The 27,841-nt window shown below is 47.1% G+C and overlaps 1 long non-coding RNA gene across 1 annotated transcript in view; it reads right to left on the bottom strand.

Annotated features, from left to right (window-relative positions):
* LOC125774429 (uncharacterized) overlaps positions 1-27,841 on the bottom strand; it is a 76,309-nt gene that overhangs the window by 36,668 nt on the left and 11,800 nt on the right. The window contains exons 2-5 of the long non-coding RNA XR_007420878.1: positions 24,508-24,703; positions 22,030-22,099; positions 15,871-15,926; positions 15,045-15,660 (exon numbers count right to left, since the gene is read on the bottom strand). This is a non-coding gene — a long non-coding RNA (uncharacterized LOC125774429). The remainder of the gene's footprint in view (positions 1-15,044; positions 15,661-15,870; positions 15,927-22,029; positions 22,100-24,507; positions 24,704-27,841) is intronic.

The raw sequence follows: 27,841 nt of genomic DNA, 5'->3' as shown, positions 1-27,841 counted from the left end.
CAAGACACCTTAGCCAAGACACATTAGCCAAGACACCTTAGCCAAGACACATTAGCCAAGACACATTAGCCAAGACACCTTAGCCAAGACACCTTAGCCAAGACACCTTAGCCAAGACACATTAGCCAAGACACATTAGCCAAGACACCTTAGCCAAGACACATTAGCCAAGACACCTTAGCCAAGACACATTAGCCAAGACACATTAGCCAAGACACCTTAGCCAAGACAACTTAGCCAAGACACCTTAGGCAAGACACATTAGCCAAGACACCTTAGCCAAGACACCTTAGCCAAGACACCTTAGTCAAGACACATTAGCCAAGACACATTAGCCAAGACACCTTAGCCAAGACACATTAGCCAAGACACCTTAGCCAAGACACATTAGCCAAGACACATTAGCCAAGACACATTAGCCAAGACACATTAGCCAAGACACATTAGCCAAGACACCTTAGCCAAGACACCTTAGCCAAGACACCTTAGCCAAGACACCTTAGCCAAGACACCTTAGCCAAGACACCTTAGCCAAGACACCTTAGCCAAGAGACCTTAGCCAAGACACCTTAGCCGAGACACATTAGCCAAGACACATTAGCCAAGACACCTTAGCCAAGACACATTAGCCAAGACACCTTAGCCAAGACACATTAGCCAAGACACATTAGCCAAGACTCATTGGAAAAGACACCTTAGCCAAGACACATTAGCCAAGACACATTAGTCGAGACACATTAGCCAAGACACCTTAGCCAAGACACATTAGCCAAGACACCTTAGCCAAGACACCTTAGCCAAGACACATTAGCCAAGACACCTTAGCCAAGACACCTTAGCCAAGACACCTTAGCCAAGACACATTACCCAAGACTCATTGGAAAAGACACCTTAGCCAAGACACCTTAGCCAAGACACATTAGCCAAGACACCTTAGCCAAGACACATTAGCCAAGACACATTAGCCAAGACACCTTAGCCAAGACAACTTAGCCAAGACACCTTAGGCAAGACACATTAGCCAAGACACCTTAGCCAAGACACCTTAGCCAAGACACCTTAGCCAAGACACATTAGCCAAGACACATTAGCCAAGACACATTAGCCAAGACACCTTAGCCAAGACACATTAGCCAAGACACATTAGCCAAGACTCATTGGAAAAGACACCTTAGCCAAGACACATTAGCCAAGACACATTAGTCGAGACACATTAGCCAAGACACCTTAGCCAAGACACATTAGCCAAGACACCTTAGCCAAGACACCTTAGCCAAGACACATTAGCCAAGACACCTTAGCCAAGACACCTTAGCCAAGACACCTTAGCCAAGACACATTACCCAAGACTCATTGGAAAAGACACCTTAGCCAAGACACATTAGCCAAGACACCTTAGCCAAGACACATTAGCCAAGACACCTTAGCCAAGACACCTTAGCCAAGACACCTTAGCCAAGACACCTTAGCCAAGACACCTTAGCCAAGACACATTAGCCAAGACACCTTAGCCAAGACACATTAGCCAAGACACATTAGTCGAGACACATTAGCCAAGACACCTTAGCCAAGACACATTAGCCAAGACACCTTAGCCAAGACACCTTAGCCAAGACACATTAGCCAAGACACCTTAGCCAAGACACATTAGCCAAGACACATTAGCCAAGACACATTAGCCAAGACACATTAGCCAAGACACCTTAGCCAAGACACATTAGCCAAGACACATTAGCCAAGACACATTAGCCAAGACACATTAGCCAAGACACCTTAGCCAAGACACCTTAGCCAAGACACCTTAGCCAAGACACCTTAGCCAAGACACCTTAGCCAAGACACATTAGCCAAGACACCTTAGCCAAGAGACCTTAGCCAAGACACATTAGCCAAGACACATTAGCCAAGACTCATTGGAAAAGACACCTTAGCCAAGACACATTAGCCAAGACACATTAGCCAAGACACATTAGTCGAGACACCTTAGCCAAGACACCTTAGGCAAGACACATTAGCCAAGACACCTTAGCCAAGACACCTTAGCCAAGACACCTTAGCCAAGACACATTAGCCAAGACACATTAGCCAAGACACCTTAGCCAAGACACATTAGCCAAGACACCTTAGCCAAGACACATTAGCCAAGACACATTAGCCAAGACACATTAGCCAAGACACATTAGCCAAGACACATTAGCCAAGACACCTTAGCCAAGACACCTTAGCCAAGACACCTTAGCCAAGACACCTTAGCCAAGACACATTAGCCAAGACACCTTAGCCAAGAGACCTTAGCCAAGACACCTTAGCCGAGACACATTAGCCAAGACACATTAGCCAAGACACCTTAGCCAAGACACATTAGCCAAGACACCTTAGCCAAGACACATTAGCCAAGACACATTAGCCAAGACTCATTGGAAAAGACACCTTAGCCAAGACACATTAGCCAAGACACATTAGTCGAGACACATTAGCCAAGACACCTTAGCCAAGACACATTAGCCAAGACACCTTAGCCAAGACACCTTAGCCAAGACACATTAGCCAAGACACCTTAGCCAAGACACCTTAGCCAAGACACCTTAGCCAAGACACATTACCCAAGACTCATTGGAAAAGACACCTTAGCCAAGACACATTAGCCAAGACACCTTAGCCAAGACACATTAGCCAAGACACCTTAGCCAAGACACCTTAGCCAAGACACCTTAGCCAAGACACCTTAGCCAAGACACATTAGCCAAGACACCTTAGCCAAGACACATTAGCCAAGACACATTAGTCGAGACACATTAGCCAAGACACCTTAGCCAAGACACATTAGCCAAGACACCTTAGCCAAGACACATTAGCCAAGACACATTAGCCAAGACACCTTAGCCAAGACACCTTAGCCAAGACACCTTAGCCAAGACACATTACCCAAGACTCATTGGAAAAGACACCTTAGCCAAGACACCTTAGCCAAGACACATTAGCCAAGACACCTTAGCCAAGACACATTAGCCAAGACACATTAGCCAAGACACCTTAGCCAAGACAACTTAGCCAAGACACCTTAGGCAAGACACATTAGCCAAGACACCTTAGCCAAGACACCTTAGCCAAGACACCTTAGCCAAGACACATTAGCCAAGACACATTAGCCAAGACACATTAGCCAAGACACATTAGCCAAGACACCTTAGCCAAGACAACTTAGCCAAGACACCTTAGCCAAGACACCTTAGCCAAGACACCTTAGCCAAGACACATTACCCAAGACTCATTGGAAAAGACACCTTAGCCAAGACACATTAGCCAAGACACCTTAGCCAAGACACATTAGCCAAGACACCTTAGCCAAGACACCTTAGCCAAGACACCTTAGCCAAGACACATTAGCCAAGACACCTTAGCCAAGACACATTAGCCAAGACACATTAGTCGAGACACATTAGCCAAGACACCTTAGCCAAGACACATTAGCCAAGACACCTTAGCCAAGACACCTTAGCCAAGACACATTAGCCAAGACACCTTAGCCAAGACACATTAGCCAAGACACCTTAGCCAAGACACATTACCCAAGACTCATTGGAAAAGACACCTTAGCCAAGACACCTTAGCCAAGACACATTAGCCAAGACACCTTAGCCAAGACACATTAGCCAAGACACATTAGCCAAGACACCTTAGCCAAGACAACTTAGCCAAGACACCTTAGGCAAGACACATTAGCCAAGACACCTTAGCCAAGACACCTTAGCCAAGACACCTTAGCCAAGACACATTAGCCAAGACACATTAGCCAAGACACATTAGCCAAGACACATTAGCCAAGACACCTTAGCCAAGACAACTTAGCCAAGACACCTTAGCCAAGACACATTAGCCAAGACACCTTAGCTAAGACACCTTAGCCAAGACACCTTAGCCAAGACACATTAGCCAAGACACATTAGCCAAGACACATTAGCCAAGACACATTAGCCAAGACACCTTAGCCAAGACAACTTAGCCAAGACACCTTAGGCAAGACACATTAGTCAAGACACCTTAGCCAAGACACCTTAGCCAAGACACCTTAGCCAAGACACCTTAGCCAAGACACATTAGCCAAGACACCTTAGCCAAGACACATTACCCAAGACTCATTGGAAAAGACACCTTAGCCAAGACACATTAGCCAAGACACCTTAGCCAAGACACATTAGCCAAGACACCTTAGCCAAGACACCTTAGCCAAGACACCTTAGCCAAGACACATTAGCCAAGACACCTTAGCCAAGACACATTAGCCAAGACACCTTAGCCAAGACACATTAGCCAAGACACCTTAGCCAAGACACATTAGCCAAGACACATTAGCCAAGACACCTTAGCCAAGACACCTTAGCCAAGACACCTTAGCCAAGACACATTAGCCAAGACACATTAGCCAACACACCTTAGCCAAGACACATTAGCCAAGACACCTTAGCCAAGACACATTAGCCAAGACACATTAGCCAAGACACCTTAGCCAAGACAACTTAGCCAAGACACCTTAGGCAAGACACATTAGCCAAGACACCTTAGCCAAGACACCTTAGCCAAGACACCTTAGCCAAGACACATTAGCCAAGACACATTAGCCAAGACACCTTAGCCAAGACACATTAGCCAAGACACCTTAGCCAAGACACATTAGCCAAGACACATTAGCCAAGACACATTAGCCAAGACACATTAGCCAAGACACCTTAGCCAAGACACCTTAGCCAAGACACCTTAGCCAAGACACCTTAGCCAAGACACCTTAGCCAAGACACATTAGCCAAGACACCTTAGCCAAGAGACCTTAGCCAAGACACCTTAGCCGAGACACATTAGCCAAGACACATTAGCCAAGACACCTTAGCCAAGACACATTAGCCAAGACACCTTAGCCAAGACACATTAGCCAAGACACATTAGCCAAGACTCATTGGAAAAGACACCTTAGCCAAGACACATTAGCCAAGACACATTAGTCGAGACACATTAGCCAAGACACCTTAGCCAAGACACATTAGCCAAGACACCTTAGCCAAGACACCTTAGCCAAGACACATTAGCCAAGACACCTTAGCCAAGACACCTTAGCCAAGACACCTTAGCCAAGACACATTACCCAAGACTCATTGGAAAAGACACCTTAGCCAAGACACATTAGCCAAGACACCTTAGCCAAGACACCTTAGCCAAGACACCTTAGCCAAGACACCTTAGCCAAGACACCTTAGCCAAGACACATTAGCCAAGACACCTTAGCCAAGACACATTAGCCAAGACACCTTAGCCAAGACACATTAGCCAAGACACCTTAGCCAAGACACATTAGCCAAGACACATTAGCCAAGACACCTTAGCCAAGACACCTTAGCCAAGACACCTTAGGCAAGACACATTAGCCAAGACACCTTAGCCAAGACACCTTAGCCAAGACACCTTAGCCAAGACACATTAGCCAAGACACATTAGCCAAGACACCTTAGCCAAGACACATTAGCCAAGACACCTTAGCCAAGACACATTAGCCAAGACACATTAGCCAAGACACCTTAGCCAAGACAACTTAGCCAAGACACATTAGCCAAGACACATTAGCCAAGACACCTTAGCCAAGACAACTTGTCCAAGACACCTTAGGCAAGACACATTAGCCAAGACACATTAGCCAAGACACATTAGCCAAGACACCTTAGCCAAGACACATTAGCCAAGACACCTTAGCCAAGACACCTTAGCCAAGACACCTTAGCCAAGACACCTTAGCCAAGACACCTTAGCCAAGACACCTTAGCCAAGACACATTAGCCAAGACACCTTAGCCAAGACACATTAGCCAAGACACATTAGCCAAGACACATTAGCCAAGACACCTTAGCCAAGACACATTAGCCAAGACACATTAGCCAAGACACCTTAGCCAAGAAAACTTAGCCAAGACACCTTAGGCAAGACACATTAGCCAAGACACCTTAGCCAAGACACCTTAGCCAAGACACCTTAGCCAAGACACATTAGCCAAGACACATTAGCCAAGACACATTAGCCAAGACACATTAGCCAAGACACCTTAGCCAAGACAACTTAGCCAAGACACCTTAGCCGAGACACATTAGCCAAGACACATTAGCCAAGACACCTTAGCCAAGACACCTTAGCCAAGACACCTTAGCCAAGACACCTTAGCCAAGACACATTAGCCAAGACACCTTAGCCAAGACACCTTAGCCAAGACACATTAGCCAAGACACATTAGCCAAGACACATTAGCCAAGACACCTTAGCCAAGACACCTTAGCCAAGACACCTTAGCCAAGACACCTTAGCCAAGACACATTAGCCAAGACACCTTAGCCAAGACACCTTAGCCGAGACACATTAGCCAAGACACATTAGCCAAGACACCTTAGCCAAGACACCTTAGCCAAGACACCTTAGCCAAGACACCTTAGCCAAGACACATTAGCCAAGACACCTTAGCCAAGACACCTTAGCCAAGACACATTAGAAAAGACACATTAGCCAAGACACATTAGCCAAGACACATTAGCCAAGACACCTTAGCCAAGACACCTTAGCCAAGACACCTTAGCCAAGACACCTTAGCCAAGACACCTTAGCCAAGACACCTTAGCCAAGACACCTTAGCCAAGACACCTTAGCCAAGACACCTTAGCCAAGACACCTTAGCCAAGACACATTAGCCAAGACACCTTAGCCAAGACACATTAGCCAAGACACATTAGCCAAGAGACCTTAGCCAAGACACCTTAGCCAAGACACCTTAGCCAAGACACCTTAGCCAAGACACCTTAGCCAAGACACCTTAGCCAAGACACCTTAGCCAAGACACCTTAGCCAAGACACATTAGCCAAGACACCTTAGCCAAGACACATTAGCCAAGACACCTTAGCCAAGACAACTTAGCCAAGACACATTAGCCAAGACACATTAGCCAAGACACCTTAGCCAAGACAACTTAGCCAAGACACCTTAGGCAAGACACATTAGCCAAGACACATTAGCCAAGACACATTAGGCAAGACACCTTAGCCAAGACACCTTAGCCAAGACACCTTAGCCAAGACACCTTAGCCAAGACACCTTAGCCATGACAACTTAGCCAAGACACATTAGCCAAGACACATTAGCCAAGACACCTTAGCCAAGACACATTAGCCAAGACACCTTAGCCAAGACACATTAGCCAAGACACCTTAGCCAAGACACATTAGCCAAGACACATTAGCCAAGAGACCTTAGCCAAGACACATTAGCCAAGACACCTTAGCCAAGACACATTAGCCAAGACACCTTAGCCAAGACACCTTAGCCAAGACACCTTAGCCAAGACACATTAGCCAAGACACATTAGCCAAGACACCTTAGCCAAGACACCTTAGCCAAGACACCTTAGCCTAGACACATTAGCCAAGAGACCTTAGCCAAGACACCTTAGCCAAGACACCTTAGCCAAGACACCTTAGCCAAGACACCTTAGCCAAGACACATTAGCCAAGACACATTAGCCAAGACACCTTAGCCAAGACAACTTAGCTAAGACACATTAGCCAAGACACATTAGCCAAGACACCTTAGCCAAGACAACTTAGCCAAGACACATTAGGCAAGACACATTAGCCAAGACACATTAGCCAAGACACATTAGGCAAGACACATTAGCCAAGACACCTTAGCCAAGACACCTTAGCCAAGACACATTAGCCAAGACACATTAGCCAAGAGACCTTAGCCAAGACACCTTAGCCAAGACACCTTAGCCAAGACACATTAGCCAAGAGACCTTAGCCAAGACACCTTAGCCAAGACACCTTAGCCAAGACACCTTAGCCAAGACACCTTAGCCAAGACACCTTAGCCAAGACACATTAGCCAAGACACATTAGCCAAGACACCTTAGCCAAGACACCTTAGCCAAGACACCTTAGCCAAGACACCTTAGCCAAGACACATTAGCCAAGACACCTTAGCCAAGACATCTTAGCCAAGACACCTTAGCCGAGACACATTAGCCAAGACACATTAGCCAAGACACCTTAGCCAAGACACCTTAGCCAAGACACCTTAGCCAAGACACATTAGCCAAGACACCTTAGCCAAGACAACTTAGCCAAGACACATTAGCCAAGACACATTAGCCAAGACACATTAGCCAAGACACATTAGCCAAGACACCTTAGCCAAGACACCTTAGCCAAGAGACCTTAGCCAAGACACATTAGCCAAGACACATTAGCCAAGAGACCTTAGCCAAGACACCTTAGCCAAGACACCTTAGGCAAGACACATTAGCCAAGACACCTTAGCCAAGACACCTTAGCCAAGACACCTTAGCCAAGACACATTAGCCAAGACACCTTAGCCAAGACACATTAGCCAAGACACCTTAGCCAAGACACATTAGCCAAGACACATTAGCCAAGAGACCTTAGCCAAGACACCTTAGCCAAGACACCTTAGCCAAGACACCTTAGCCAAGACACCTTAGCCAAGACACCTTAGCCAAGACACATTAGCCAAGACACCTTAGCCAAGACACATTAGCCAAGACACATTAGCCAAGACACATTAGCCAAGACACCTTAGCCAAGACAACTTAGCCAAGACACATTAGCCAAGACACATTAGCCAAGACACCTTAGCCAAGACAACTTAGCCAAGACACATTAGGCAAGACACATTAGCCAAGACACATTAGCCAAGACACATTAGGCAAGACACATTAGCCAAGACACCTTAGCCAAGACACCTTAGCCAAGACACATTAGCCAAGACACATTAGCCAAGACACCTTAGCCAAGACACCTTAGCCAAGACACATTAGCCAAGACACCTTAGCCAAGACACCTTAGCCAAGACACCTTAGCCAAGACACCTTAGCCAAGACACACTAGCCAAGACACCTTAGCCAAGACACCTTAGCCAAGACACCTTAGCCGAGACACATTAGCCAAGACACATTAGCCAAGACACCTTAGCCAAGACACCTTAGCCAAGACACCTTAGCCAAGACACCTTAGCCAAGACACATTAGCCAAGACACCTTAGCCAAGACAACTTACCCAAGACACATTAGCCAAGACACATTAGCCAAGACACATTAGCCAAGACACATTAGCCAAGACACCTTAGCCAAGACACCTTAGCCCAGACACCTTAGCCATGACAACTTAGCCAAGACACCTTAGGCAAGACACATTAGCCAAGACACCTTAGCCAAGACACCTTAGCCAAGACACCTTAGCCAAGACACCTTAGCCAAGACACATTAGCCAAGACACCTTAGCCAAGACACATTAGCCAAGACACCTTAGCCAAGACACATTAGCCAAGACACATTAGCCAAGACACCTTAGCCAAGACACCTTAGCCAAGACACATTAGCCAAGACACCTTAGCCAAGACACATTAGCCAAGACACCTTAGCCAAGACAACTTAGCCAAGACACCTTAGGCAAGACACATTAGCCAAGACACCTTAGCCAAGACACCTTAGCCAAGACACCTTAGCCAAGACACCTTAGCCAAGACACATTAGCCAAGACACCTTAGCCAAGACACATTAGCCAAGACACCTTAGCCAAGACACATTAGCCAAGACACATTAGCCAAGACACATTAGCCAAGACACATCAGCCAAGACACCTTAGCCAAGACACCTTAGCCAAGACACATTAGCCAAGACACCTTAGCCAAGACACATTAGCCAAGACACCTTAGCCAAGACACCTTAGCCAAGACACCTTAGCCAAGACACCTTAGCCAAGACACCTTAGCCAAGACACCTTAGCCAAGACACCTTAGCCAAGACACATTAGCCAAGACACCTTAGCCAAGACACATTCGCCAAGACACCTTAGCCAAGACACCTTAGCCAAGACACCTTAGCCAAGACACCTTAGCCAAGACACATTAGCCAAGACACCTTAGCCAAGACACCTTAGCCAAGACACCTTAGCCGAGACACATTAGCCAAGACACATTAGCCAAGACACCTTAGCCAAGACACCTTAGCCAAGACACCTTAGCCAAGACACATTAGCCAAGACACCTTAGCCAAGACAACTTACCCAAGACACATTAGCCAAGACACATTAGCCAAGACACATTAGCCAAGACACCTTAGCCAAGACAACTTACCCAAGACACATTAGCCAAGACACATTAGCCAAGACACATTAGCCAAGACACATTAGCCAAGACACCTTAGCCAAGACACCTTAGCCAAGACACCTTAGCCATGACAACTTAGCCAAGACACCTTAGGCAAGACACATTAGCCAAGACACCTTAGCCAAGACACCTTAGCCAAGACACCTTAGCCAAGACACCTTAGCCAAGACACATTAGCCAAGACACCTTAGCCAAGACACATTAGCCAAGACACATTAGCCAAGACACCTTAGCCAAGACACATTAGCCAAGACACCTTAGCCAAGACAACTTAGCCAAGACACCTTAGGCAAGACACATTAGCCAAGACACCTTAGCCAAGACACCTTAGCCAAGACACCTTAGCCAAGACACCTTAGCCAAGACACCTTAGCCAAGACACATTAGCCAAGACACCTTAGCCAAGACACATTAGCCAAGACACCTTAGCCAAGACACATTAGCCAAGACACATTAGCCAAGACACCTTAGCCAAGACACATTAGCCAAGACACCTTAGCCAAGACACCTTAGCCAAGACACATTAGCCAAGACACCTTAGCCAAGACACATTAGCCAAGACACCTTAGCCAAGACACCTTAGCCAAGACACCTTAGCCAAGACACCTTAGCCAAGACACCTTAGCCAAGACACCTTAGCCAAGACACATTAGCCAAGACACCTTAGCCAAGACACATTAGCCAAGACACCTTAGCCAAGACAACTTAGCCAAGACACATTAGCCAAGACACATTAGCCAAGACACCTTAGCCAAGACAACTTAGCCAAGACACCTTAGGCAAGACACATTAGCCAAGACACATTAGCCAAGACACATTAGGCAAGACACCTTAGCCAAGACACCTTAGCCAAGACACCTTAGCCAAGACACCTTAGCCAAGACACCTTAGCCAGGACACATTAGCCAAGACACCTTAGCCAAGACACATTAGCCAAGACACCTTAGCCGAGACACATTAGCCAAGACACATTAGCCAAGACACCTTAGCCAAGACACCTTAGCCAAGACACCTTAGCCAAGACACATTAGCCAAGACACCTTAGCCAAGACAACTTAGCCAAGACACATTAGCCAAGACACATTAGCCAAGACACATTAGCCAAGACACCTTAGCCAAGACACCTTAGCCAAGAGACCTTAGCCAAGACACATTAGCCAAGACACATTAGCCAAGAGACCTTAGCCAAGACACCTTAGCCAAGACACCTTAGGCAAGACACATTAGCCAAGACACCTTAGCCAAGACACCTTAGCCAAGACACCTTAGCCAAGACACATTAGCCAAGACACCTTAGCCAAGACACATTAGCCAAGACACCTTAGCCAAGACACATTAGCCAAGACACATTAGCCAAGAGACCTTAGCCAAGACACCTTAGCCAAGACACCTTAGCCAAGACACCTTAGCCAAGACACCTTAGCCAAGACACCTTAGCCAAGACACCTTAGCCAAGACACCTTAGCCAAGACACATTAGCCAAGACACATTAGCCAAGACACATTAGCCAAGACACCTTAGCCAAGACAACTTAGCCAAGACACATTAGCCAAGACACATTAGCCAAGACACCTTAGCCAAGACAACTTAGCCAAGACACATTAGGCAAGACACATTAGCCAAGACACATTAGCCAAGACACATTAGGCAAGACACCTTAGCCAAGACACATTAGCCAAGACACATTAGCCAAGACACCTTAGCCAAGACACCTTAGCCAAGACACCTTAGCCAAGACACCTTAGCCAAGACACATTAGCCAAGACACATTAGCCAAGACACCTTAGCCAAGACACATTAGCCAAGACACCTTAGCCAAGACACCTTAGCCAAGACACCTTAGCCAAGACACCTTAGCCAAGACACCTTAGCCAAGACACATTAGCCAAGACACCTTAGCCAAGACACCTTAGCCAAGACACATTAGAAAAGACACCTTAGCCAAGACACATCAGCCAAGACACATTAGCCAAGACACATTAGCCAAGACACATTAGCCAAGACACCTTAGCCAAGACACATTAGCCAAGACACATTAGCCAAGACACATTAGCCAAGACACATTAGCCAAGAGACCTTAGCCAAGACACATTAGCCAAGACACCTTAGCCAAGACACATTAGCCAAGACACCTTAGCCAAGACACCTTAGCCAAGACACCTTAGCCAAGACACATTAGCCAAGACACATTAGCCAAGACACCTTAGCCAAGACACCTTAGCCAAGACACCTTAGCCAAGACACCTTAGCCAAGACACCTTAGCCAAGACACATTAGCCAAGACACCTTAGCCAAGACACCTTAGCCAAGACACCTTAGCCGAGACACATTAGCCAAGACACATTAGCCAAGACACCTTAGCCAAGACACCTTAGCCAAGACACCTTAGCCAAGACACATTAGCCAAGACACCTTAGCCAAGACAACTTAGCCAAGACACATTAGCCAAGACACATTAGCCAAGACACATTAGCCAAGACACCTTAGCCAAGACACCTTAGCCAAGAGACGTTAGCCAAGACACATTAGCCAAGACACATTAGCCAAGAGACCTTAGCCAAGACACCTTAGCCAAGACACCTTAGGCAAGACACATTAGCCAAGACACCTTAGCCAAGACACCTTAGCCAAGACACCTTAGCCAAGACACATTAGCCAAGACACCTTAGCCAAGACACATTAGCCAAGACACCTTAGCCAAGACACATTAGCCAAGACACATTAGCCAAGAGACCTTAGCCAAGACACCTTAGCCAAGACACCTTAGCCAAGACACCTTAGCCAAGACACCTTAGCCAAGACACCTTAGCCAAGACACCTTAGCCAAGACACCTTAGCCAAGACACATTAGCCAAGACACATTAGCCAAGACACATTAGCCAAGACACCTTAGCCAAGACAACTTAGCCAAGACACATTAGCCAAGACACATTAGCCAAGACACCTTAGCCAAGACAACTTAGCCAAGACACATTAGGCAAGACACATTAGCCAAGACACATTAGCCAAGACACATTAGGCAAGACACCTTAGCCAAGACACATTAGCCAAGACACATTAGCCAAGACACCTTAGCCAAGACACCTTAGCCAAGACACCTTAGCCAAGACACATTAGCCAAGACACATTAGCCAAGACACCTTAGCCAAGACACATTAGCCAAGACACCTTAGCCAAGACACAGTAGCCAAGACACCTTAGCCAAGACACATTAGCCAAGACACATTAGCCAAGACACATTAGCCAAGACACCTTAGCCAAGATACATTAGCCAAGACACCTTAGCCAAGACACATTAGCCAAGACACATTAGCCAAGAGACCTTAGCCAAGACACATTAGCCAAGACACGTTAGCCAAGACACATTAGCCAAGACACCTTAGCCAAGACACATTAGCCAAGACACATTAGCCAAGACACCTTAGCCAAGACACATTAGCCAGGACACATTAGCCAAGAGACCTTAGCCAAGACACCTTAGCCAAGACACCTTAGCCAAGACACCTTAGCCAAGACACATTAGCCAAGACACATTAGCCAAGACACCTTAGCCAAGACACATTAGCCAAGACACATTAGCCAAGACACATTAGCCAAGACACCTTAGCCAAGACATCTTATTCAAGACACATTAGCCAAGACACATTAGCCAAGACACCTTAGCCAAGACACATTAGCCAAGACACCTTAGCCAAGACACATTAGCCAAGACACCTTAGCCAAGACACATTAGCCAAGACACATTAGCCAAGACACATTAGGCAAGACACCTTAGCCAAGACACATTAGCCAAGACACATTAGCCAAGACACCTTAGCCAAGACACCTTAGCCAAGACACCTTAGCCAAGACACCTTAGCCAAGACACATTAGCCAAGATACATTAGCCAAGACACCTTAGCCAAGACACATTAGCCAAGACACATTAGCCAAGAGACCTTAGCCAAGACACATTAGCCAAGACACGTTAGCCAAGACACATTAGCCAAGACACCTTAGCCAAGACATCTTATTCAAGACACATTAGCCAAGACACATTAGCCAAGACACCTTAGCCAAGACACATTAGCCAAGACACCTTAGCCAAGACAACTTAGCCAAGACACATTAGGCAAGACACATTAGCCAAGACACATTAGCCAAGACACATTAGGCAAGACACCTTAGCCAAGACACATTAGCCAAGACACATTAGCCAAGACACCTTAGCCAAGACACCTTAGCCAAGACACCTTAGCCAAGACACCTTAGCCAAGACACATTAGCCAAGATACATTAGCCAAGACACCTTAGCCAAGACACATTAGCCAAGACACATTAGCCAAGAGACCTTAGCCAAGACACATTAGCCAAGACACGTTAGCCAAGACACATTAGCCAAGACACCTTAGCCAAGACACCTTAGCCAAGACACATTAGCCAAGACACCTTAGCCAAGACACATTAGCCAAGACACATTAGCCAAGAGACCTTAGCCAAGACACCTTAGCCAAGACACCTTAGCCAAGACACCTTAGCCAAGACACATTAGCCAAGACACATTAGCCAAGACACCTTAGCCAAGACACATTAGCCAAGACACATTAGCCAAGACACATTAGCCAAGACACCTTAGCCAAGACATCTTATTCAAGACACATTAGCCAAGACACATTAGCCAAGACACCTTAGCCAAGACACATTAGCCAAGACACCTTAGCCAAGACACATTAACCAAGACACATTAGCCAAGACACATTAGCCAAGACACATTAGCCAAGACACCTTAGCCAAGACACATTAGCCAAGACACATTAGCCAAGACACATTAGTCGAGACACATTAGCCAAGTCACATTAGCCAAGACACCTTAGCCAAGACACATTAGCCAAGACACCTTAGCCAAGACACATTAGCCAAGACACATTAGCCAAGACACATTAGCCAAGACACCTTAGCCAAGACACATTAGCCAAGACACATTAGCCAAGACACATTAGTCGAGACACATTAGCCAAGACACATTAGACAAGACACCTTAGCCAAGACACATTAGCCAAGACACCTTAGCCAAGACACCTTAGCCAAGACACATTTGCCAAGACACATTAGCCAAGACACCTTAGCCAAGACACCTTAGCCAAGACACCTTAGCCAAGACACATTAGCCAAGACACATTAGCCAAGACACATTAGCCAAGACACATTAGCCAAGACACCTTAGCCAAGACAACTTAGCCAAGACACATTAGCCAAGACACATTAGCCAAGACACATTAGCCAAGACACATTAGCCGAGACACCTTAGCCAAGACACCTTAGCCAAGACACCTTAGCCAAGACACCTTAGCCAAGACACATTAGCCAAGACACCTTAGCCAAGACACCTTAGCCAAGACACATTAGCCAAGACACCTTAGCCAAGACACATTAGCCAAGACACATTTGCCAAGACACATTAGCCAAGACACCTTAGCCAAGACACCTTAGCCAAGACACCTTAGCCAAGACACCTTAGCCAAGACACATTAGCCAAGACACCTTAGCCAAGACACCTTAGCCAAGACACATTAGCCAAGACACCTTAGCCAAGACACATTAGCCAAGACACCTTAGCCAAGACACCTTAGCCAAGACACCTTAGCCAAGACACATTAGCCGAGACACATTAGCCAAGACACATTAGCCAAGACACATTAGCCAAGACACCTTAGCCAAGACACTTTAGCCAAGACACCTTAGCCAAGACACATTAGCCAAGACACATTAGCCAAGACACATTAGCCAAGACACCTTAGCCAAGACACATTAGCCAAGACACATTTGCCAAGACACATTAGCCAAGACACCTTAGCCAAGACACCTTAGCCAAGACACCTTAGCCAAGACACCTTAGCCAAGACACATTAGCCAAGACACATTAGCCAAGACACATTAGCCAAGACACCTTAGCCAAGACAACTTAGCCAAGACACATTAGCCAAGACACATTAGCCAAGACACATTAGCCAAGACACCTTAGCCAAGACACATTAGCCAAGACACCTTAGCCAAGACACCTTAGCCAAGACACCTTAGCCGAGACACATTAGCCAAGACACATTAGCCAAGACACCTTAGCCAAGACACCTTAGCCAAGACACATTAGCCAAGACACCTTAGCCAAGACACATTAGCCAAGACACCTTAGCCAAGACACCTTAGCCAAGACACCTTAGCCAAGACACATTAGCCGAGACACATTAGCCAAGACACATTAGCCAAGACACATTAGCCAAGACACATTAGCCAAGACACATTAGCCAAGACACCTTAGCCAAGACACCTTAGCCAAGACACATTAGCCAAGACACATTAGCCAAGACACTTTAGCCAAGACACCTTAGCCAAGACACCTTAGCCAAGACACCTTAGCCAAGAGACATTAGCCAAGACACATTAGCCAAGACACCTTAGCCAAGACACCTTAGCCAAGACACCTTAGCCAAGACACCTTAGCCAAGACACCTTCACCAAGAAACCTTAGCCAAGACACCTTAGCCAAGACACCTTAGCCAAGACACCTTAGCCAAGACACATTAGCCAAGACACCTTAGCCGAGACACATTAGCCAAGACACCTTAGCCAAGACACCTTAGCCAAGACACCTTAGCCAAGACACCTTAGCCAAGACACCTTAGCCGAGACACATTAGCCAAGACACCTTAGCCAAGACACCTTAGCCAAGACACCTTAGCCAAGACACCTTAGCCAAGACACCTTAGCCAAGACACATTAGCCAAGACACCTTAGCCGAGACACATTAGCCAAGACACCTTAGCCAAGACACCTTAGCCAAGACACCTTAGCCAAGACACCTTAGCCAAGACACCTTAGCCAAGACACCTTAGCCGAGACACATTAGCCAAGACACCTTAGCCAAGACACCTTAGCCAAGACACATTAGCCAAGACACATTAGCCAAGACACCTTAGCCAAGACACATTAGCCAAGACACCTTAGCCGAGACACATTAGCCAAGACACCTTAGCCAAGACACCTTAGCCAAGACACCTTAGCCAAGACACTTTAGCCAAGACACTTTAGCCAAGACACCTTAGCCAAGACACCTTAGCCAAGACACTTTAGCCAAGACACCTTAGCCAAGACACCTTCACCAAGAAACCTTAGCCAAGACACCTTAGCCAAGACACCTTAGCCAAGACACCTTAGCCAAGACACATTAGCCAAGACACCTTAGCCGAGACACATTAGCCAAGACACCTTAGCCAAGACACCTTAGCCAAGACACCTTAGCCAAGACACCTTAGCCAAGACACCTTAGCCGAGACACATTAGCCAAGACACCTTAGCCAAGACACCTTAGCCAAGACACATTAGCCAAGACACATTAGCCAAGACACCTTAGCCAAGACACATTAGCCAAGACACCTTAGCCGAGACACATTAGCCAAGACACCTTAGCCAAGACACCTTAGCCAAGACACCTTAGCCAAGACACATTAGCCAAGACACTTTAGCCAAGACACCTTAGCCAAGACACCTTAGCCAAGACACCTTAGCCAAGAGACATTAGCCAAGACACCTTAGCCAAGACACATTAGCCAAGACACATTAGCCGAGACACATTAGCCAAGACACCTTAGCCAAGACACATTAGCCAAGACACATTAGCCAAGACACCTTAGCCAATACACCTTAGCCAAGGACCTTAGCCAAGACACATTAGCCAAGACACCTTAGCCAAGACACCTTAGCCAAGACACAATAGCCAAGACACATTAGCCAAGACACATTAGCCAAGACACTTTAGCCAAGACACATTAGCCGAGACACATTAGCCAAGCCACCTTAGCGAAGACACCTTAGCCAAGACACATTAGCCAAGACACCTTAGCCGAGACACATTAGCCAAGACACCTTAGCCAAGACACCTTAGCCGAGACACATTAGCCAAGACACCTTAGCCAAGACACATAAGCCGAGACACCTTAGCCAAGACACCTTAGCCAAGACACTTTAGCCAAGACACCTTAGCCAAGACACCTTAGCCAAGACACCTTAGCCAAGACACCTTAGCCAAGACACATTAGCCAAGACACCTTAGCCAAGACACCTTAGCCAAGACACATTAGCCAAGACACCTTAGCCAAGACACATTAGCCAAGACACCTTAGCCAAGACACCTTAGCCAAGACACTTTAGCCAAGACACATTAGCCGAGACACATTAGCCAAGCCACCTTAGCGAAGACACCTTAGCCAAGACACATTAGCCAAGACACCTTAGCCGAGACACATTAGCCAAGACACCTTAGCCAAGACACCTTAGCCGAGACACATTAGCCAAGACACCTTAGCCAAGACACATTGGCCAAGACACATTAGCCAAGACACATTAGCCAAGACACATTAGCCAAAACACATTAGCCAAGACACCTTAGCTAAGACACCTTAGCCAAGACACATTAGCCAAGACACCTTAGCCAAGACACATTAGCCAAGACACCTTAGCCAAGACACCTTAGCCAAGACACTTTAGCCAAGACACATTAGCCGAGACACATTAGCCAAGCCACCTTAGCGAAGACACCTTAGCCAAGACACATTAGCCAAGACACCTTAGCCGAGACACATTAGCCAAGACACCTTAGCCAAGACACCTTAGCCGAGACACATTAGCCAAGACACCTTAGCCAAGACACATTAGCCAAGACACCTTAGCCAAGACACCTTAGCCAAGACACTTTAGCCAAGACACCTTAGCCAAGACACCTTAGCCAAGACACCTTAGCCAAGACACCTTAGCCAAGACACATTAGCCAAGACACCTTAGCCAAGACACCTTAGCCGAGACACATTGGCCAAGACACCTTAGCCAAGACACCTTAGCCAAGACACCTTAGCCAAGACACATTAGCCAAGACACCTTAGCCAAGACACCTTAGCCAAGACACCTTAGCCAAGACACATTAGCCAAGACACCTAAGCCAAGACACATTAGCCAAGACACCTTAGCCAAGACACCATAGCCAAGACACCTTAGCCAAGACACTTTAGCCAAGACACATTAGCCAAGACACCTTAGCCAAGACACTTAAGCCAAGACACATTAGCCAAGACACCTTAGCCAAGACACCTTAGCCGAGACACATTAGCCAAGACACCTTAGCCAAGACACCTTAGCCAAGACACATTAGCCAAGACACCTTAGCCAAGACACCTTAGCCGAGACACATTAGCCAAGACACCTTAGCCAAGACACATTAGCCAAGACACCTTAGCCAAGACACCTTAGCCAAGACACCTTAGCCAAGACACCTTAGCCAAGACACCTTAGCCAAGACACCTTAGCCAAGACACATTAGCCAAGACACGTTAGCCGAGACACATTAGCCAAGACACTTTAGCCAAGACACCTCAGCCGAGACACATTAGCCAAGACACCTTAGCCAAGACACCTTAGCCAAGACACCTTAGCCAAGACACCTTAGCCAAGACACCTTAGCCAAGACACCTTAGCCAAGACACCTTAGCCAAGACACCTTAGCCAAGACACCTTAGCCGAGACACATGAGCCAAGACACCTTAGCCAAGACACCTTAGCCAAGACACCTTAGCCAAGACACATTAGCCAAGACACCTTAGCCAAGACACATTAGCCAAGACACCTTAGCCAAGACACATTAGCCAAGACACCTTAGCCAAGACACCTTAGCCGAGACACATTAGCCAAGACACCTTAGCCAAGACACATTAGCCAAGACACCTTAGCCAAGACACCTTAGCCAAGACACTTTAGCCAAGACACCTTAGCCAAGACACCTTAGCCAAGACACCTTAGCCAAGACACCTTAGCCAAGACACCTTAGCCAAGACACATTAGCCAAGACACCTTAGCCAAGACACCTTAGCCGAGACACATGAGCCAAGACACCTTAGCCAAGACACCTTAGCCAAGACACCTTAGCCAAGACACATTAGCCAAGACACCTTAGCCAAGACACCTTAGCCAAGACACCTTAGCCAAGACACCTTAGCCAAGACACCTTAGCCAAGACACCTAAGCCAAGACACATTAGCCAAGACACCTTAGCCAAGACACATTAGCCAAGACACCTTAGCCAAGACACCTTAGCCAAGACACTTTAGCCAAGACACATTAGCCAAGACACCTTAGCCAAGACACCTTAGCCAAGACACCTTAGCCAAGACACCTTAGCCAAGACACCTTAGCCAAGACACATTAGCCAAGACACATTAGCCAAGACACTTTAGCCAAGACACCTTAGCCAAGACACCTTAGCCAAGACACCTTAGCCAAGAGACATTAGCCAAGACACATTAGCCAAGACACCTTAGCCAAGACACCTTAGCCAAGACACCTTAGCCAAGACACATTAGCCAAGACACATTAGCCGAGACACATTAGCCAAGACACCTTAGCCAAGACACATTAGCCAAGACACATTAGCCAAGACACCTTAGCCAATACACCTTAGCCAAGACACCTTAGCCAAGACACATTAGCCAAGACACTTTAGCCAAGACACCTTAGCCAAGACACCTTAGCCAAGACACCTTAGCCAAGAGACATTAGCCAAGACACATTAGCCAAGACACCTTAGCCAAGACACCTTAGCCAAGACACCTTAGCCAAAACACATTAGCCAAGACACATTAGCCGAGACACATTAGCCAAGACACCTTAGCCAAGACACATTAGCCAAGACACATTAGCCAAGACACCTTAGCCAATACACCTTAGCCAAGACACCTTAGCCAAGACACATTAGCCAAGACACCTTAGCCAAGACACCTTAGCCAAGACACAATAGCCAAGACACATTAGCCAAGACACCTTAGCCAAGACACTTTAGCCAAGACACATTAGCCGAGACACATTAGCCAAGCCACCTTAGCGAAGACACTTTAGCCAAGACACATTAGCCAAGACACCTTAGCCGAGACACATTAGCCAAGACACCTTAGCCAAGACACCTTAGCCGAGACACATTAGCCAAGACACCTTAGCCAAGACACCTTAGCCAAGACACCTTAGCCAAGACACCTTAGCCAAGACACTTTAGCCAAGACACCTTAGCCAAGACACCTTAGCCAAGACACCTTAGCCAAGACACCTTAGCCAAGACACATTAGCCAAGACACCTTAGCCAAGACACCTTAGCCGAGACACATTGGCCAAGACACATTAGCCAAGACACATTAGCCAAGACACATTAGCCAAAACACATTAGCCAAGACACCTTAGCTAAGACACCTTAGCCAAGACACATTAGCCAAGACACCTTAGCCAAGACACATTAGCCAAGACACCTTAGCCAAGACACCTTAGCCAAGACACTTTAGCCAAGACACATTAGCCGAGACACATTAGCCAAGCCACCTTAGCGAAGACACCTTAGCCAAGACACATTAGCCAAGACACCTTAGCCGAGACACATTAGCCAAGACACCTTAGCCAAGACAGCTTAGCCGAGACACATTAGCCAAGACACCTTAGCCAAGACACATTAGCCAAGACACCTTAGCCAAGACACCTTAGCCAAGACACTTTAGCCAAGACACCTTAGCCAAGACACCTTAGCCAAGACACCTTAGCCAAGACACCTTAGCCAAGACACATTAGCCAAGACACCTTAGCCAAGACACCTTAGCCGAGACACATTGGCCAAGACACCTTAGCCAAGACACCTTAGCCAAGACACCTTAGCCAAGACACATTAGCCAAGACACCTTAGCCAAGACACCTTAGCCAAGACACCTTAGCCAAGACACCTTAGCCAAGACACCTAAGCCAAGACACATTAGCCAAGACACCTTAGCCAAGACACCTTAGCCAAGACACCTTAGCCAAGACACTTTAGCCAAGACACATTAGCCAAGACACCTTAGCCAAGACACTTAAGCCAAGACACATTAGCCAAGACACCTTAGCCAAGACACCTTAGCCGAGACACATTAGCCAAGACACCTTAGCCAAGACACCTTAGCCAAGACACCTTAGCCAAGACACATTAGCCAAGACACCTTAGCCAAGACACCTTAGCCGAGACACATTAGCCAAGACACCTTAGCCAAGACACATTAGCCAAGACACCTTAGCCAAGACACCTTAGCCAAGACACCTTAGCCAAGACACCTTAGCCAAGACACCTTAGCCAAGACACCTTAGCCAAGACACCTTAGCCAAGACACATTAGCCAAGACACGTTAGCCGAGACACATTAGCCAAGACACTTTAGCCAAGACACCTCAGCCGAGACACATTAGCCAAGACACCTTAGCCAAGACACCTTAGCCAAGACACCTTAGCCAAGACACCTTAGCCAAGACACCTTAGCCGAGACACATGAGCCAAGACACCTTAGCCAAGACACCTTAGCCAAGACACCTTAGCCAAGACACCTTAGCCAAGACACATTAGCCAAGACACCTTAGCCAAGACACATTAGCCAAGACACCTTAGCCAAGACACCTTAGCCGATACACATTAGCCAAGACACCTTAGCCAAGACACATTAGCCAAGACACCTTAGCCAAGACACATTAGCCAAGACACCTTAGCCAAGACACCTTAGCCAAGACACTTTAGCCAAGACACCTTAGCCAAGACACCTTAGCCAAGACACCTTAGCCAAGACACCTTAGCCAAGACACCTTAGCCAAGACACCTTAGCCAAGACACCTTAGCCGAGACACATGAGCCAAGACACCTTAGCCAAGACACCTTAGCCAAGACACCTTAGCCAAGACACCTTAGCCAAGACACCTTAGCCAAGACACCTTAGCCAAGACACCTTAGCCAAGACACATTAGCCAAGACACCTTAGCCGAGACACATTAGCCAAGACACTTTAGCCAAGACACCTTAGCCAAGACACAATAGCCAAGACACCTTAGCTAAGACACCTTAGCCAAGACACCTTAGCCAAGACACCTTAGCCAAGACACCTTAGCCAAGACACCTTAGCCAAGACACCTTAGCCAAGACACCTAAGCCAAGACACATTAGCCAAGACACCTTAGCCAAGACACATTAGCTTAGACACCTTAGCCAAGACACCTTAGCCAAGACACAATAGCCAAGACACCTTAGCCGAGACACATTAGCCAAGACACTTTAGCCAAGACACCTTAGCCGATACACATTAGCCAAGACACCTTAGCCAAGACACCTTAGCCGAGACACATTAGCCAAGACACCTTAGCCAAGACACCTTAGCCAAGACACCTTAGCCAAGACACATTAGCCAAGACACCTTAGCCAAGACACCTTAGCCAAGACACCTTAGCCAAGACACCTTAGCCAAGACACCTTAGCCAAGACACCTAAGCCAAGACACCTTCGCCAAGACACCTTAGCCAAGACACCTTAGCCAAGACACCTTAGCCAAGACACCTTAGCCAAGACACCTAAGCCAAGACACCTTAGCCAAGACACCTTAGCCAAGACACATTAGCCAAGACACCTTAGCCGAGACACATTAGCCAAGACACCTTAGCCAAGACACCTTAGCCGAGACACATTAGCCAAGACACCTTAGCCAAGACACCTTAGCCAAGACACCTTAGCCAAGACACATTAGCCAAGACACCTTAGCCAAGACACCTTAGCCAAGACACCTTAGCCAAGACACCTTAGCCAAGACACCTTAGCCAAGACACCTAAGCCAAGACACATTAGCCAAGACACCTTAGCCAAGACACCTTAGCCAAGACACCTTAGCCAAGACACCTTAGCCAAGACACTTTAGCCAAGACACCTTAGCCAAGACACCTTAGCCAAGACACCTTAGCCAAGACACCTTAGCCAAGACACCTTAGCCAAGACACCTTAGCCAAGACACCTTAGCCAAGACACCTTAGCCAAGACACCTTAGCCAAGACACAATAGCCAAGACACCTTAGCCAAGACACCTTAGCCAAGACACATTAGCCAAGACACCTTAGCCAAGACACCTTAGCCAAGACACCTTAGCCAAGACACATTAGCCAAGACACCTTAGCCAAGACACCTTAGCCAAGACACATTAGCCAAGAAACCTTAGCCAAAACACATTAGCCAAGACACCTTAGCTAAGACACCTTAGCCAAGACACCTTAGCCAAGACACATTAGCCAAGACACATTAGCCAAGACACCTTAGCCAAGACACCTTAGCCAAGACACTTTAGCCAAGACACATTAGCCGATACACATCAGCCAAGACACCTTAGCGAAGACACCTTAGCCAAGACACATTAGCCAAGGCACCTTAGCCAAGACACCTTAGCCAAGACACATTAGCCAAGACACATAAGCCGAGACACATTAGCCAAGACACATTAGCCAAGACACCTTAGCCAAGACACATTAGCCAAGACACCTTAGCCAAGACACATTAGCCAAGACACCTTAGCCAAGACACCTTAGCCAAGACACTTTAGCCAAGACACCTTAGCCAAGACACATTAGCCGAGACACCTTAGCCAAGACACCTTAGCCAAGACACCTCAGCCAAGACACCTTAGCCAAGACACCTTAGCCAAGACACCTTAGCCAAGACACCTTAGCCAAGACACTTTAGCCAAGACACATTAGCCAAGACACCTTAGCCAAGACACCTAAGCCAAGACACCTTAGCCAAGACACATTAGCCGAGACACCTTAGCCAAGACACATTAGCCAAGACACCTTAGCCAAGACACCTTAGCCGAGACACATTAGCCAAGACACCTTAGCCAAGACACTTTAGCCAAGACACATTAGCCAAGACACCTTAGCCAAGACACCTTAGCCAAGACACCTTAGCCAAGACACATTAGCCAAGACACATTAGCCAAGACACATTAGCCAAGACACCTTAGCCGAGACACATTAGCCAAGACACTTTAGCCAAGACACCTTAGCCGAGACACATTAGCCAAGACACCTTAGCCAAGACACCTTAGCCGAGACACATTAGCCAAGACACCTTAGCCAAGACACATTAGCCAAGACACCTTAGCCAAGACACCTTAGCCGAGCCACATTAGCCAAGACACCTTAGCCAAGACACATTAGCCAAGACACCTTAGCCAAGACACATTAGCCAAGACACCTTAGCCAAGACACCTTAGCCAAGACACATTAGCCAAGACACCTTAGCCAAGACACCTTAGCCGAGACACATTAGCCAAGACACCTTAGCCAAGACACATTAGCCAAGACACCTTAGCCAAGACACCTTAGCCAAGACACCTTAGCCAAGACACCTTAGCCAAGACACCTTAGCCGAGACACATTAGCCAAGAAACTTTAGCCAAGACACCTTAGCCGAGACACATTAGCCAAGACACCTTAGCCAAGACACCTTAGCCAAGACACCTTAGCCAAGACACCTTAGCCAAGACACTTTAGCCGAGACACATTAGCCAAGACACCTTAGCCAAGACACTTTAGCCAAGACACATTAGCCAAGACACCTTAGCCATGACACCTTAGCCGAGACACAATAGCCAAGACACCTAAGCCAAGACACTTTAGCCAAGACACATTAGCCAAGACACATTAGCCAAGACACCTTAGCCAAGACACCTTAGCCGAGACACATTAGCCAAGACACCTTAGCCAAGACACATTAGCCAAGACACCTTAGCCAAGACACCTTAGCCAAGACACCTTAGCCAAGACACCTTAGCCAAGACACCTTAGCCAAGACACCTTAGCCAAGACACCTTAGCCGAGACACATTAGCCAAGACACCTTAGCCAAGACACCTTAGCCAAGACACCTTAGCCAAGACACTTTAGCCGAGACACATTAGCCAAGACACCTTAGCCAAGACACTTAAGCCAAGACACATTAGCCAAGACACCTTAGCCAAGACACCTTAGCCGAGACACATTAGCCAAGACACCTTAGCCAAGACACCTTAGCCAAGACACCTTAGCCAAGACACCTTAGCCAAGACACCTTAGCCAAGACACCTTAGCCAAGACACCTTAGCCAAGACACCTTAGCCAAGACACCTTAGCCAAGACACCTTAGCCAAGACACTTTAGCCAAGACACCTCAGCCGAGACACATTAGCCAAGACACCTTAGCCAAGACACATTAGCCAAGACACCTTAGCCAAGACACCTTAGCCAAGACACTTTAGCCGAGACACATTAGCCGAGACACCTTAGCCAAGACACCTTAGCCAAGACACCTTAGCCAAGACACCTTAGCCAAGACACCTTAGCCAAGACACCTTAGCTGAGACACATTAGCCAAGACACATTAGCCAAGACACATTAGCCAAGACACCTTAGCCAAGACACCTTAGCCAAGACACATTAGCCGAGACACATTAGCCAAGACACCTTAGCCAAGACACATTAGCCGAGACACATTAGCCAAGACACCTTAGCCAAGACACATTAGCCAAGACACCTTAGCCGATACACATTAGCCAAGACACCTTAGCCAAGACACCTTAGCCGAGACACATTAGCCAAGACACCTTAGCCAAGACACCTTAGCCAAGACACCTTAGCCGAGACACATTAGCCAAGACACCTTAGCCAAGACACCTTAGCCGAGACACATTAGCCAAGACACCTTAGCCAAGACACATTAGCCAAGACACCTTAGCCAAGACACCTTAGCCGAGACACATTAGCCAAGACACCTTAGCCAAGACACATTAGCCAAGACACCTTAGCCAAGACACCTTAGCCAAGACACCTTAGCCGAGACACATTAGCCAAGACACCTAAGCCAAGACACTTTAGCCAAGACACATTAGCCAAGACACCTTAGCCAAGACACATTAGCCAAGACACATTAGCCAAGACACCTTAGCCAAGACACCTTAGCCAAGACACATTAGCCGAGACACCTTAGCCAAGACACCTTAGCCAAGACACCTTAGCCAAGACACCTTAGCCAAGACACCTTAGCCAAGACACCTTAGCCAAGACACCTTAGCCGAGACACATTAGCCAAGACACCAAAGCCAAGACACTTTAGCCAAGACACATTAGCCAAGAAACCTTAGCCAAGACACATTAGCCAAGACACGTTAGCCAAGAGACCTTAGCCAAGACACCTTATCCAAGACACCTTAGCCAAGACACCTTAGCCGAGACACGTTAGCCAAGACACCTTAGCCAAGACACCTTAGCCAAGACACCTTAGCCAAGACACATTAGCCAAGACACATTAGCAAAGACACCTTAGCCGAGACACATTAGCCAAGACACCTTAGCCAAGACACCTTAGCCGAGACACATTAGCCAAGACACCTTAGCCAAGACACATTAGCCAAGACACCTTAGCCAAGACACCTTAGCCGAGACACATTAGCCATGACACCTTAGCCAAGACACATTAGCCAAGACACCTTAGCCAAGACACATTAGCCAAGACACTTTAGCCAAGGCACCTTAGCCAAGACACATTAGCCAAGACACCTTAGCCAAGACACCTTAGCCGAGACACATTAGCCAAGACACCTTAGCCAAGACACATTAGCCAAGACACCTTAGCCAAGACACCTTAGCCAAGACACCTTAGCCAAGACACATTAGCCAAGACACCTTAGCCGAGACACATTAGCCAAGACACTTTAGCCAAGACACCTTAGCCAAGACACATTAGCCAAGACACCTTAGCCAAGACACCT

This window comes from Anopheles funestus, unplaced genomic scaffold (genome assembly GCF_943734845.2).
Source record: "Anopheles funestus unplaced genomic scaffold, idAnoFuneDA-416_04 scaffold_53_ctg1, whole genome shotgun sequence".
Taxonomy (NCBI): domain Eukaryota; kingdom Metazoa; phylum Arthropoda; class Insecta; order Diptera; family Culicidae; genus Anopheles; species Anopheles funestus.
Note: the sequence above shows the minus strand (reverse complement) of the source record. Positions and strands in the feature narration are given on the sequence as shown.